Source organism: Entelurus aequoreus, linkage group LG03, assembly GCF_033978785.1.
Source record: "Entelurus aequoreus isolate RoL-2023_Sb linkage group LG03, RoL_Eaeq_v1.1, whole genome shotgun sequence".
Taxonomy (NCBI): domain Eukaryota; kingdom Metazoa; phylum Chordata; class Actinopteri; order Syngnathiformes; family Syngnathidae; genus Entelurus; species Entelurus aequoreus.
In genome coordinates this window covers 48,563,179-48,578,029 of record NC_084733.1, presented here as the reverse complement: position 1 = coordinate 48,578,029, position 14,851 = coordinate 48,563,179, and the positions used below count along the sequence as shown (strand labels likewise).

The following is a 14,851-nucleotide window of genomic DNA, read 5'->3' as shown; positions in this document are numbered from 1 at the left end:
TTTTTTAAACCAGGCCCAGTCCAGATAATGTCCAAGTCGGACTCAGCAACACACACCTTCATTCATGTACACAGAAAAAAATTAGGGAACACAACAGATTGCATATAATTTATAAACAAAATTACATTTTCAAAATAAGCATTTGTGTACAGTCCAGATTATGTCCAGGTCACTCAAATTAGGGAACACAACAACAGATATTATATAATCTATAAACATAATTATACTTTCAAAATAAGCCTTTGAGGACTTCTCATCTTTTTTTTTATGTTTTTTGGCATCATTATCATTTTCAACCATGTAACTTTCTAAAGTTAGAAAATACTGAATAAATGTTTTAAAGAAAGTAATACTAAGTGAATATCTGTTTTTGGCCTTAAAAATAAACATTTTACCGAGTACTATAATTAAATTGACTAAATCATGATTGTCAATGAACTCTCCTAAAATAACAGAAACCACATTAAGCTTCATAAACAAACCAATCCTTAAACACATTTTTTCAACTTCCACCCAAAACAAAGACACAATATGACAATACCAAAACAAATGCAGGGTGGATTCAGGCTCCTGACAACAAAATTGGCAATCATCTGACTCTGTCATATTCCATAATTTTAACATTTTCCCTGTGGGTAAGAAATTATAAATAATTTTAATTTGAAAATAACGATTTTGCACATCGATAGTGGTTTTATAGATTAGTTTGAATATGGCATCCCATGGCAACAGGCAGTCAAAAAAGTCCTCCCATTTTCCATTTGTGTTGTATGAGGCAGCCTTCAAAGATTTCTTTATTAAATAAAAATTATATATTTTGCTATTTATTTTAGTTCCTTTTTGCCAACTAGAATTTCTTATTAGAGGTTTACAAACTAATAATTTAGTAGTTCCATAATTAATTATTTGTTTCCATCTTTTCCCAATTACTCCAGTTAGTTGATAAAATGAAAAGCTTGAGCAAGCATCACCATACATAGCTCTAAATTCATCATACTTCATAATTTTACCATTCTCATTGATAATATCATTGACAAAAATGATTCCTCTTTCAAAAATATTTTTCCAAAAGAAAGGCTTTCCATCTATTACAATATTAGAGTTCATCCATATTAATTGCTGCAAAATATCGTCTCTTTTTTCTGGCACATAAAATTGAAAACACCACTATGAGTGGATTGTTTCCTTTATGAACCCCGCCATGTTTCCCAGCAGACTCTCTGGGAGGGGATCACTTGTAAAAAAGGATACAATTTATTTTGATACAGTACATGTTTTTTGTCCAACAGGACATTTGTGTACAACTCAATGTTTAAATACATATTTGGAACAATTGATGCTTTTAAAGACAGACACATAGCTTCAAGGTTGAGAAGTTCCGGCCCCCATATTCATACTCTTTGTACAAAACCTTTCTTTTAATCTTTTCTGGTTTGCCGTTCCAGACAAAATCGAAGACCCTCCGCTCATAAATCTTAAAAAAGTTTTGTGATGGAGCTGGTAATGACAAAAACAAATAAATAAATTGAGGAATAATTAACGAGTTGGCAATAGACATTTTACCATACAAGGTTAGGGATTTCCCTTTCCATAATTGCATAATTTTGTCCAGCTTTCTTAGTCGATTATCATAATTTACTGAGCCTAGATCTTCCAGATTTTCTGGGACAACAACACCAAGTATGTTAACTGGTCCATCTGTCCACAAAACAGGCACTTTGCATTTCATTCGAAAGGACGTTCCCTTTAGATTTCCGATCCTTAACATTTTACATTCATCATAATTAAGCTTAAGGCCAGATTGCTGTGAAATTATGTCCAAAAGATTAAGAAGGTTCCGCAAACAATGAGGAAAAATCTTATCTTTGTGAATCAGCCTTTTCTGACATGAACTTCATCAAGAACAAACACAGAACACGCCTCACTGATGCACATCTGCAAGACTCACTCAGAGTTGCAGTGTCAAGTTACACACCAGAGTACAACACACTAGTTAACAGCATGCAATGTCAGGCTTCCCACTAACTGACAAAGAAACAGATAACATATTTGGTGTCCAGTTCAAAGTGTGACATGATTTAAAAATTTGAGAGTTTACTTTTGTATTTTACATGAGTTATTATTTGTACAAACATGGTGCAAAGTAATTCATGATTTGTTTAAAAAATGTTAGTGGCTAGCTAGTTAAAATGGGATATTGTGATTTCACAAGACTGTCTTAGAAGTGATCATTTGAAAATGTTCAATTTGAAAAATGTGCACTTAGAGAAAATATAAAAATAAAGTGTTGCATATTGATATTTATCTGTTTCTATATATATTTATTGTGAGAAATCATTAAGATGATCAGTGTTTCCACAAAGATAAATATCATTAATTATTAATAATAACAGAGTTAAAGGTAAATTGAGGAAAATTGGCTACTTCTGGCAATTTATTTAAGTGTGTATCTAACTGGTAGCCCTTCGCAGTAATCAGTACCCAAGAAGTAGCCCTTGGTTTCAAAAAGGTTGGTGACCCCTGATCTAACATAATAGTGAGAGTCCAGTCCATAGTGGGGCCAGCAGGAGACCATCCCGAGCGGAGACGGGTCAGCAGCGCAGAGATGTCCCCAACCGATGCACAGGCGAGTGGTCCACCCCGGGTCCCAACTCTGGACAGCCAGCACTTCATCCATGGTCACCGGAACCGGAATAACCCGGCGAGGGGGCAGAGGAGAAAAGAAAACGGCAGATCAACTGGTTTAAAAAAGGGGGGTCTATTTAAAGGCTAGAGTATACAAATTAGTTTTAAGATGGGACTTAAATGCTTCTACTGAGGTAGCATCTCTAACTGTTACCGGGAGGGCATTCCATAGTACTGGAGCCCGAATAGAAAACGCTCTGTAGCCCGCATACTTTTTTTGGGCTCTGGGAATCACTAATAAGCCGGAGTTCTTTGAACGCAGATTTCTTGCCGGGACATATGGTACAATACAGTCAGCAAGATAGGATGTAGCTAGACCGTGTAGTATTTTATACGTAAGTAGTAAAACCTTAAAGTCACATCTTAAGTGCACAGGAAGCCAGTGCAGGTGAGCCAGTATAGGCATAGTATGATCAAACTTTCTTGTTGTTGTCAAGAGTCTAGCAGCCGCATTTTGTACCAACTATAATCTTTTAATGCTAGACATAGGGAGACCCGAAAATAATACATTACAGTAATCGAGACGAGACGTAACGAACGCATGAATAATGTTCTCAGCGTCGCTAGTGGACAAAATGGAACGAATTTTAGCGATATTATGGAGATGAAAGAAGGCCGTTTTAGTAACACTCTTAATGTGTGACTCAAACGAGAGAGTTGGGTCGAAGATAATACCCAGATTCTTTACCAAGTCGTCTTGTGTAATTGTTTGGTTGTCAAATGTTAAGGTGGTATTATTAAATAGGTGTCGGTTGTTGGGTGTTGGGCAAGAAAAATGTGTCAGTGTGTTTCCACACGTGATCGCCGAGCGCAATGACATAATTCAGCATATTGGTTTAAAACCAAATTGAAGAATGAAGTTTTCCAAAAGAAAATAAACATGCAAAAATACAGTACAACCTGCATCTGATCGTGACGGCACTAGAATACGAAGTAAAAACGATAAAACATTGTATATTAAGAGAATATGAAAGTCAGACTCCTACCCTGTTAACTTGCAATTACCTACTATGCTTTGTAGTAGCATTAGATGGGTGTAATTATGAGATGTTTATGGTGCTTTTATAATGTCCACATGGTTCAGTGGACATGTTACTTGGTGTGGCACAGTTATGTTGACTTGTGTTGTTTTTGAGTATATGTGTTGGGAGTTTTTTATTTGCACTACAGATGACAAAGTTTATCTGCAATACTGTATACAAGTCAATTCTCCAGCATTCTTCATGTAGCACAGATAGTCAAAGATTAACTCAATTAACATATGGACAATCGAGCAAATGTATATTGAAATGTAATCTTACATCAAGTTAATCAAAAGTATTTATAGACATCAAGTGTGCCAGATTGAAGATGCTACATACATATATACTATCATTTAGATCAGGGGTGCCAAACTCATTTTAGATCGGGGGCCACATGGAGAAAAATCTACTCCCAAGTGGGCCAGACTGGTAAAATCACGGCCCGATAACTTAAAAATAAAGACATCTTCAGATTGTTTTCTTTGTTTAAAAATAGAACAAGCACATTCTGAAAATGTACAAATCATAATGTTGTTGGGGTTTGTTTTACACTTACATCTTGTGGTTAATAGTATTCTATCTTTATTTGTTGTTATTTATATTTTCTGAATAAATTATGTGATAATGTTTTTCAGTCAACTCATTGGTGTTCATTTTTAATCTATCAAGATATCAAAATCTAATTATTTATTGCTTGGTACTTGACACATGCTAACCATTTTAGATAATTTTACAGCCGTAAAAGTATTTATTAATTATTAGTTATTTATGTAGTTTACTCGTTTTCCTCGACTGATGTACTAACATCATGTGGTTTATTTTGTACATATGTTGCATCATCTACAAAGATACAAAGAATTGCTATTGCAACATCCAGTGGACACATTTAAAACAGCTGTTTCTTTCATTCAAAAATGTCCGGTTAATTGGTATACTTATTACTTATTTCAGGTTAAATGTTATACTTGGCAAACTCATCCCGCTGGCCGGATAAAACCTGTTCGCGGGCCTGATCCGGCCCTTGGGCCGTACTTTTGACACCCCTGATTTAGATATTTCCATATTTCAACTTTCCAATAAACACAAATACACGAGCAGCACAGCAGTCCGCAAGGGGAATAGTGCAGTGCGGCAGGCAGTAGGGGGACAAGCAATTTCCCTTATTTTCAAATGCAAAACTTGACGGATATGTCTCATATTCAGCCTCATATATATTTTCTATACGTGCATACCATGAGGTGGCGCCACACAAGTCCTCCCTAAGCGAGTCAGAGAGCTTTTCATCCTGTCACTCACACAAAGCTTAAACCTGCAGAGGTGTAGCCCCGACACACAGATTCAGTTGGGAAATGTGTCTCAAAGGTTGGGCAAGTTAGCAAATTACAGAAGACAAGTTACGATGCCAATTTTAAGATAAGAAACTACTGTCGGGCAGCTAAGAAATGTGGTATTCTTTTTTTTATGGCAATCCACAGGTTGTCATTTTACTGACATGATTTGAAAAAGATTATGAAAAAATATTTTTGTCTCTAATTGTGTCTTAAAAGATTGTGTCAGTGCCATGTTTATTGTAGTCTTTATTGAGTTCTAATATTCCACAAACTGACCATGCGTTTCTTGGTAACTTTAGATTGAGGTACTTCAAAATGAAAATGAGTGATGACTCACGATTGCAACATGTTACAGCAGCTAATGTTACACTTGCCCCAACGTTTGTCAGATTTCCAATAACATTTCAACATTGTAGTCATGCAAGTCCACAAAATAGTTTTCTCTTGATTGACTGAGGTGCTAATAGCTTCCATCCCCCTTTTTTTAGTCTAAGAAACCTCAAAGCATCAACTACTCCAAATGTGTCCTGACTCCAAGTTTAGTAGATCAATATTAGTCCAAATGTGGGATCGTGGTTTATCATCCTCATCATAACTTGGGCTCTTTTATCTCCACATGGAGGCTTGTTTTGACTGGGTTCCTACACACTAAGCTGGCTGAAGACATTCTGTGCACTCCATCACTGTCTCTCTCTTTGCTCTGACACCGCAAGGACCTCAGAGGGTGGAACGGGCAAGCCAACCTTCCCCGGTTCCAACTTCCCCAAACATCCATGAAATCTGTCCGGCTGAAAGACTCTCTTTCACCTTCTGAGTTTTGCTCCACAGACTCCCCCAGAGCTTTTGACCTGCTGAATGTGAGAAAAACAAAATATGTACAGGCTGAAAGTTTTGATCACGGGGTTTATTCACATGCTGCACGTATACACAAAGCCGCAGAGAAAAATCCCACACGCTTTCGTCCGCTGACACCAATGCAGCTACGCTGTCAGAGCTCTGCCAATTTTTTTTTTACCATGCAAGCTGGAGACATTTCTAGATGACACACAGTGGGGTAGAGTTATTTCTTCTTCTTCTACTGGAACACATGCGGAAAATTGCGTCTGCGTATTGGCTGGTGTCAGTCTTTCCAACAAGGCTGCCCTCAACACCAACTTACTCACCGCAACTTTACTTTTTATCCAAATTGTTGCAGACAAAAAATACCGCTGTCATTCTGTGTGTTCCAACCCACAAAAGCATAAACATCAAAACAGAATGAATCACTTTTTTTTGCAAAGAAAAAAAGGCCTCAGTAAATATTTTCCTTAGAATAACAGGAATAAATAGTCTCACAATTTAAAAAGTAAAAATGAAGTCATACAATCATCAATGCATCACACTGTATTATTGCAATAATTGTCCAAATGCTCCTTGCTCACTTTAGTCATGTCCCTGGGGTTTCACTCCTATTACTCTAATCCAGGGGTCACCAACGCGGTGCCCGCGGGCACCAGGTCACCCGTAAAGACCAGATGAGTCGCCCGCGGGCCTGTTCTAAAAAAAAAAAAAAAAATTATTTTATTTTATTATTATTTTTATTTTATTTTTTTTTAAAATTAAATCTACATAGAAAAAACACAAGATACACTTTCAATCAGTGCATCAACCCAAACAACCTCCCCCATGCACACTCATCCACACCCACTCACACAAAAGGGGTTATTTCTTTCTGCTACCAATATTCTGGTTCCCACAACATAGACAACACATCTGCAAGGGACACAGTCCCTGAAGCACACATGATTGTATAGGCTGCTGGTCCACTAACATTTTCATTAATTACTATTTTTTATGTAATTATTTTTATATTGTTTTACTTTCTTTTTTATCCAAGAAAATGTTTTTTATTTGTTTATCTTATTTTATTTTATTTTTTAAAAAAGGGCCTTATCTTCAACAGACCAGGTTGTCAATGAAATTAGATTTGTTTAAAGGGTTTTTTAAACCAGGCCCAGTCCAGATAATGTCCAAGTCGGACTCAGCAACACACATAAGCATTTATGTCCAGGTCACTCAAATTAGGGAACACAACAACAGATATCATATAATCTATAAACATAATTATACTTTCAAAATAAGCCTTTGAGGACTTCTCATCTTTTTTTTAATGTTTTTTGGGATCATTTTCGTTTTCAACCATGTAACTTTCTAAAGTTAGAAAATACTGAATAAATGTTTTAAAGAAAGTAATACTAAGTGAATATCTGTTTTTGGCCTTAAAAATAAACCTTTTACAGAGTACTATAATTAAATTGACTAAATCATGATTGTCAATGAACTCTCCTAAAATAACAGAAACCACATTAAGCTTCATAAACAAACCAATCCTTAAACACATTTTTTCAACTTCCACCCAAAACAAAGACACAATATGACAATACCAAAACAAATGCAGGGTGGATTCAGGCTCCTCACAACAAAATCGTCAATCATCTGACTCTGTCATATTCCATAATTTTAACATTTTCCCTGTGGGTAAGAAGTTATAAATAATTTTAATTTGAAAATAACGATTTTGCACATCGATAGTGGTTTTATAGATTAGTTTGAATATGGCATCCCATGGCAATGGGCAGTCAAAAAAGTCCTCCCATTTTCCATTTGTGTTGTATGAGGCAGCCTTCAAAGATTTCTTTATTAAATAAAAATTATATATTTTTCTATTTATTTTAGTTCCTTTTTGCCAACTAGAATTTCTTATTAGAGGTTTACAAACTAATAATTTAGTAGTTCCATAATTAATTATTTGTTTCCATCTTTTCCCAATTACTCCAGTTAGTTGATAAAATGAAAAGCTTGAGCAAGCATCACCATACATAGCTCTAAATTCATCATACTTCATAATTTTACCATTCTCATTGATAATATCATTGACAAAAATGATTCCTCTTTCAAACATATTTTTCCAAAAGAAAGGCTTTCCATCTATTACAATATTAGAGTTCATCCATATTAACTGCTGCAAAATATCGTCTCTTTTTTCTGGCACATAAAATTGAAAACACCACTATGAGTGGATTGTTTCCTTTATGAACCCCGCCATGTTTCCCAGCAGACTCTCTGGGAGGGGATCACTTGTAAAAAACGATACAATTTCTTTTGATACAGTACATGTTTTTTGTCCACCAGGACATTTGTGTACCACTCAATGTTTAAATACATCTTTGGAACAATTGATGCTTTTAAAGACAGACACATAGCTTCAAGGTTGAGAAGTTTCAGGCCCCCATATTCATACTCTTTGTACAAAACCTTTCTTTTAATCTTTTCTGGTTTGCCGTTCCAGACAAAATCGAAGACCCTCCGCTCATAAATCTTAAAAAAGTTTTGTGATGGAGCTGGTAATGACAAAAACAAATAAATAAATTGAGGAATAATTAACAAGTTGGCAATAGACATTTTACCATACAAGGTTAGGGATTTCCCTTTCCATAATTGCATAATTTTGTCCAGCTTTCTTAGTCGATTATCATAATTTACTGAGCCTAGATCTTCCAGATTTTCTGGGACAACAACACCAAGTATGTTAACTGGTCCATCTGTCCACAAAACAGGCACTTTGCATTCCATTCGAAAGGACGTTCCCTTTAGATTTCCGATCCTTAACATTTTACATTTATCATAATTAAGCTTAAGGCCAGATTGCTGTGAAAATATGTCCAAAAGATTAAGAAGGTTCCGCAAACAATGAGGAAAAATCTTATCTTTGTGAATCAGCCTTTTCTGACATGAACTTCATCAAGAACAAACACAGAACACGCCTCACTGATGCACATCTGCAAGACTCACTCAGAGTTGCAGTGTCAAGTTACACACCAGAGTACAACACACTAGTTAACAGCATGCAATGCCAGGCTTCCCACTAACTGACAAAGAAACAGATAACAGATTTGGTGTCCAGTTCAAAGTGTGACATGATTTAAAAATTTGAGAGTTTACTTTTGTATTTTACATGAGTTATTATTTGTACAAACATGGTGCAAAGTAATTCATGATTTGTTAAAAAATGTTAGTGGCTAGCTAGTTAAAATGGGATATTGTGATTTCACAAGACTGTCTTAGAAGTGATCATTTGAAAATGTTCAATTTGAAAAATGTGCACTTAGAGAAAATATATAAATAAAGTGTTGCATATTGATATTTATCTGTTTCTATATATATTTATTGTGAGAAATCATTAAGATGATCAGTGTTTCCACAAAGATAAATATCATTAATTATTAATAATAACAGAGTTAAAGGTAAATTGAGCAAATTGGCTACTTCTGGCAATTTATTTAAGTGTGTATCTAACTGGTAGCCCTTCGCATTAATCAGTACCCAAGAAGTAGCCCTTGGTTTCAAAAAGGTTGGTGACCCCTGCTCTAATCTATATTAACTAGGGGTGTAAAAAATAATCAGTACAAACCAATAACCGATAACTTTAGAAGTATGAATTCATCGTTAGGCGAGCCTCTGGATCGATCTATATATATTATGGATCTGTCGATGTCGGGTTGGAAAGTCATTAATCAGTTGATTGGAGATCTGATACAAAATATGGCCGCAAGATCCGTTCTTGTTTGCGACTGACGACAGCACCAAAATAGTTTACAAACAATGCACTCCCGAATATTACATCTAAAGTGTGGTTATCGTTTAGATTATTAGAAAAAAAAAGAATGTTTAGTTGGAAAAAGTATATCCATTTGTTTGGAAAGCAGTAATAAAGTAGCGGCAGCACGACTAATCTGAGCACTCACCTGTTGTGACACTCAAGCCGGCGATGAAGGAGCTAAGGATGCTAATGGTAGCAGACCGACCAACTGGCAAGACAAGAGGACACTGATCTGAAAGACTTCCAGCTCCAACTTAGCCACAACTCTGCGAGGTAATCACAGCATCTACGACAATGTTCATTGTGCTAAAGACCTAGCTTAGAGCTGCCAAGCCTGAGAGTCACGCAATTTAATCTTTTCTCACGCCACACTTGACATTTCCCACACTTATATTTCCCTCTTTATTTGTTTTTTTATAGTAATAAACGTGTTTCCTCGCGGCCTGCCGTAGTTTAAGTAATTCTGATTGACTTACCAGAAAAAACGATCACAGACCAATCCTTGAATTATTGTACCTAAATCTAGCCGACCACGGAAGGCACCACACAGTGTAAACCAATCAGAAGCAAAGTAAGGCGGGTTTTGGCGTATTTATTTTTCATACACACACACTTCTGCGCAGTGTTGTCAATGTGGCGACTTTCTCACTAAATCTAGAATCTTCCCGACTCATCTTACTGACTTTCTTTTTCAAAAGCCACTAGTGACAAATCTAGCATTTTTGGGGGATGTTTGGCGACATGAAAGCAGGTAACACTCTAATGTCCTCAACGTACAAGCGGTGCTGCTGTGAGCCTTTCCTCACAGACGGTCCTCTGTCTACTGAATGTCTGCTCTTAGACAGCTTGTACTGAAAACACATTTCGTTGTACATTTAAGTGCAATGACAATAAAGTTCCATCCCATTCTGGTCAGAGAATAGAGGAGACCCACACCCACTCTGTGCAAAGCTGCTGCTGTGTCTGCCTTGTTTGAGATGTAAATGTTTCATCACTGTCACACTTCAAATAAAACAAACCCATCGTTCATGTCAATGAGCCAGTCAATAGGTTTAGTTCGTTTTTAAGTCTTTTGTTTAAAGGCCTACTGAAACCCACTACTACCGGCGTGGCGAAGTTGGTAGAGTGGCTGTGCCAGCAATCGGAGTGTTGCTGGTTACTGGGGTTCAATTCCCACCTTCTACCTTCCTAGTCACGTCCGTTGTGTCCTTGGGCAAGACACTTCACCCTTTGCCTCTGATGGCTGCTGGTTAGCGCCTTGCATGGCAGCTCCCGCCATCAGTGTGTGAATGTGTGTGTGAATGGGTAAATGTGGAAATACTGTCAAAGCGCTTTGAGTACCTTGAAGGTAGAAAAGCGCTATACAAGTATAACCCATTTATTATTATTTATTTACTACCGACCACGCAGTCTGATAGTTTATATATCAATGATGAAATCTTAACATTGCAACACATGCCAATACGGCCGGGTTAGATTAGTAAAGTGCAATTTTGCTGCTGAAAACGTCTCGGTATGATGACGTTTGCGCGTGACGTCACGGATTGTAGCGGACCTATTGGGACACCATTGTGGCCAGCTATTAAGTCGTCTGTTTTCATCGCAAAATTCCACAGTATTCTGGACATCTGTGTTGGTGAATCTTTTGCAATTTGTTTAATGAACAATGAAGACAGCAAAGAAGAAAGCTGTAGGTGGGAAGCGGTGTATTAGCGGTCGGCTGCAGCAACACAACCAGGAGGACTTTGAGTTGGATAGCAGACGCGCTACAGTGAGTACGCAGCTTTGGCTTCCAAACATTTGATCGCTTGCCCGTACGTGCGTGCCGCTATGTGCATGTCACGTACGTAACTTTGGGGAAATATATGTGCTGTATGAACTTTACGGAGGCGAACGGTACTTTGGGCTGTGGGATTGAGTGTGTTGTGCGGGTGTTTGAGTAGTATTGGTGGGTTATATGGACGGGAGGGGGGAGGTGTTTGTTATGCGGATTAATTTGTGGCATATTAAATATAAACCTGGTTGTGTTGTGGCTAATAGAGTATATATATGTCTTGTGTTTATTTACTGTTTTAGTCATTCCCAGCTGAATATCAGGTCCCACCCGCCTCTCACAGCATCTTCCCTATCTGAATCGCTTCCACTGCCCTCTAGTCCTTCACTCTCACTTTCCTCATCCACAAATCTTTCATCCTCGCTCAAATTAATGGGGTAATTGTCGGTTTCTCGGTCCGAATCGCTCTCACTGCTGGTGGCCATGATTGTAAACAATGTGCAGATGTGAGGCGATCCACAACCTGTGACGTCACGCTACTTCCGGTACAGGCAAGGCTTTTTTATCAGCGACCAAAAGTTGCAAACTTTATCGTCGATGTTCTCTACTAAATCCTTTCAGCAAAAATATGGCAATACCGGGAAATGATCAAGTATGACACATAGAATGGACCTGCTATCCCTGTTTAAATAAGAACATTTCATTTCAGTAGGCCTTTAAATGTAATACTCTAACATTGAACAATGTTTAACAAAAAAAATACAACTAAACTATGAATCAACAGCAGAAAATTAATTTGCAGTTCTAATCATAATTAGCATTTTTTAACTCACACATATTTTCTTCTTTATGGATTGCAATGCCTTGAAGTTGATACTACCATTTGCTTATAATACAGGAACCACCTATTTGTGGTTCCTGTATTATTCAATCAATCAATCAATGTTTATTTATATAGCCCTAAATCACAAGTGTCTCAAAGGTATTGAACATGAAGTTGTTCTGACATGATACATGATACGTTCAATTTTATTTTTACCATGTAAAGCTTACATCTCCATCGAATCGTAATGTTTTAAAAAGCATTGTTAGTGAATTGTATCGTAACCCATCTATTAAGATTTATATGGGGTCGCCATTTAAGGTAGAAATGCACACCCCTAATACTAACTCGTCTCAAAACGCCATGATCCTACATGACAGTTTTGGAATGTATCGTTGTTTTCCTGTGTTTTGTGTTTGTTTCTTTTTTGGTGCTCCTTCCTCCACTTCATGCTGGAGTGCTGATTCGACACACCCGTCCCTGGTTGCCAATCAAAATGCTTTACATGCCAGCCCTGTCCGCAGGATGATTTTTGCATTGCTTTACCTCAGCTGGTTATTGCTTTGGCATGTATTGCTTTTCTTCTCCTGCCAACTGCAAAACGTTTGAATTTTTTAGCCTGTGGGGGACTGCTCTTTATTTTATGGTACCTAATTAAATTATTTTCTGATCTGCATGTTTTTCTACCGTCTCTGCTGCCTGAGGTCACGCCAACAACCACAATGTGCCAAAGTGACACAACAAAGTGGTATATTCACCTTGTCACATGGTCCACAGGGATTTCTATCATTCAGATCATCTGCAAGCCACAAGAACGCCAAATCTAAGTTCCCTAATTAATTTTTCAGATTTTTCTGCGATGTGGCTCTATTTCATGTACTTAGAGGGGGGGGGGGGGGGGTTACCCACATATGCGGTCCTCTCCAAGGTTTCTCATAGTCATTCACATTGACGTCCCACTGGGGTGAGTTTTTCCTTGCCCGTATGTGGGCTCTGTACCGAGGATGTCGCTGTGGCTTGTGCAGCCCTTTGAGACACTTGTGATTTAGGGCTATATAAATCAACATTGATTGATTGATTGAGTATTTCATAATTCTGTACTAAAAATTATCTCTCATTACTTTCAGTCCTGTTTCACAAATGAGTCATCTTTGGAATTAGGAACCTTGTTCAAAATTCAAATAAGGTAGCGTGAGATGGGTCAGTCCACATTTTAAGTAGTTCGACGTATTTACAGTGCATTCGGAAAGTATTCACAGCGCATCACTATTTCCAGATTTTGTTATGTTACAGCCTTATTCCAAAATTAAATAAATACATTTTTGTCCTCAAAATTCTACACACAATACTCCATAATGACAATGTGAAGTTGTTTTTAGAAATATTAAAAAACTAATAAATCACCTGTACATAAGTATTCCCAGTCTTTGCTCAATATTTAGTTAGCAGCAATTACAGCCTCAATGTGACAATCTGTCACTTCACTTCTGTTTGTTTCCTTGTTTGGTGTTTGTTTCCTGTCGGCGCTCTTAATTTTGTTCCATTTCCTGCATGTCTCCCTGAGCGATCGTTTCCCTCACCTGTCCCTGATTGGCAGCCCGGCACACAAGGTTGCAGTTGCCAATCAGGCTGCTATTTATGCCTGCCTTGCCTGTTCCTCAAGGCTCGAGGATTGTGATTATGTTGAGAGCCTTTACATGTATGACTTCTTCCTCCTATTTTGAGAGTAATAAAGTCTCTTACCTGAACATTGATCTCCTGGTTCCTGCATCTTGGGGTCACAACAACCGCAGCCATGCGAATTCCAGGCACTCGAGTCTTTTTGAATACGATGCCACAAGCTTGGCACACCTATCGTCGGGCAGTTATGTCTATTCCGCTTTGCAACACCTCTCAAGCGCCATCAGGTTGGATGGGAAGCGTCGGTGCACAGCCATTTTCAGATCTCTCCAGAGATCCATCCATCCATTTTCTACCGCTTGCCCCGTCCGGGGTCGCAGGGGTGCTGGAGAATCAAATTCAAGTCTGGGCTCTGGCTCAAGGACATTTACAGAGTTGTTCTGAAGCCATTCCTTTGATTTCTTGGCTGTGTACTTAGGGTCGTTGTCCTGCTGAAAGATGAACCGTCGCTCCAGTCTTCAAGAGCACTCTGAAGCAGGATTTCATCCAGGATGTCTCTGTACATTGCTGCAATCATCTTTTCCTCTATCCTGACTAGTCTGCCAGTTCCTGCAGCTAAAAAACATCCCCACAGCATGATGCTGCCACCACAATGCTTCACTGTAGGAATGGTATTGATGAGGAGCAGTGCCTGGTTTCCTCCAAATATGATGCTTGGCATCAGTGTTGGGACTAACGCGTGTTACGGTAACGCCGTTACTATCGGCGGTAAATAGTAATCTAACGCGTTATTTTTTATATTCAGTAACTCAGTTACCGTTACTACATGATTTTTTATGTAGTATCGGCTAGAAACTGAGAAGATCTGAGTGTGTTTTATTGCATCGCTGCGGAAGAGGCGACAAGGAAGAGGCGGCGCGCCTCTTCCTTGTCGCCTCTTCCGCAGCGCGCTGTCTG

The 14,851-nt window shown here is 38.0% G+C and overlaps 1 long non-coding RNA gene across 1 annotated transcript in view; it reads right to left on the bottom strand.

Moving 5' to 3' along the window:
• LOC133645695 (uncharacterized) overlaps positions 1-14,764 on the bottom strand; it is a 67,047-nt gene extending 52,283 nt beyond the window's left edge. Inside the window, exon 1 of the long non-coding RNA XR_009825182.1 lies at positions 14,018-14,764. This is a non-coding gene — a long non-coding RNA (uncharacterized LOC133645695). The remainder of the gene's footprint in view (positions 1-14,017) is intronic.
• Between the last annotated feature and the right edge of the window lie 87 nt (positions 14,765-14,851).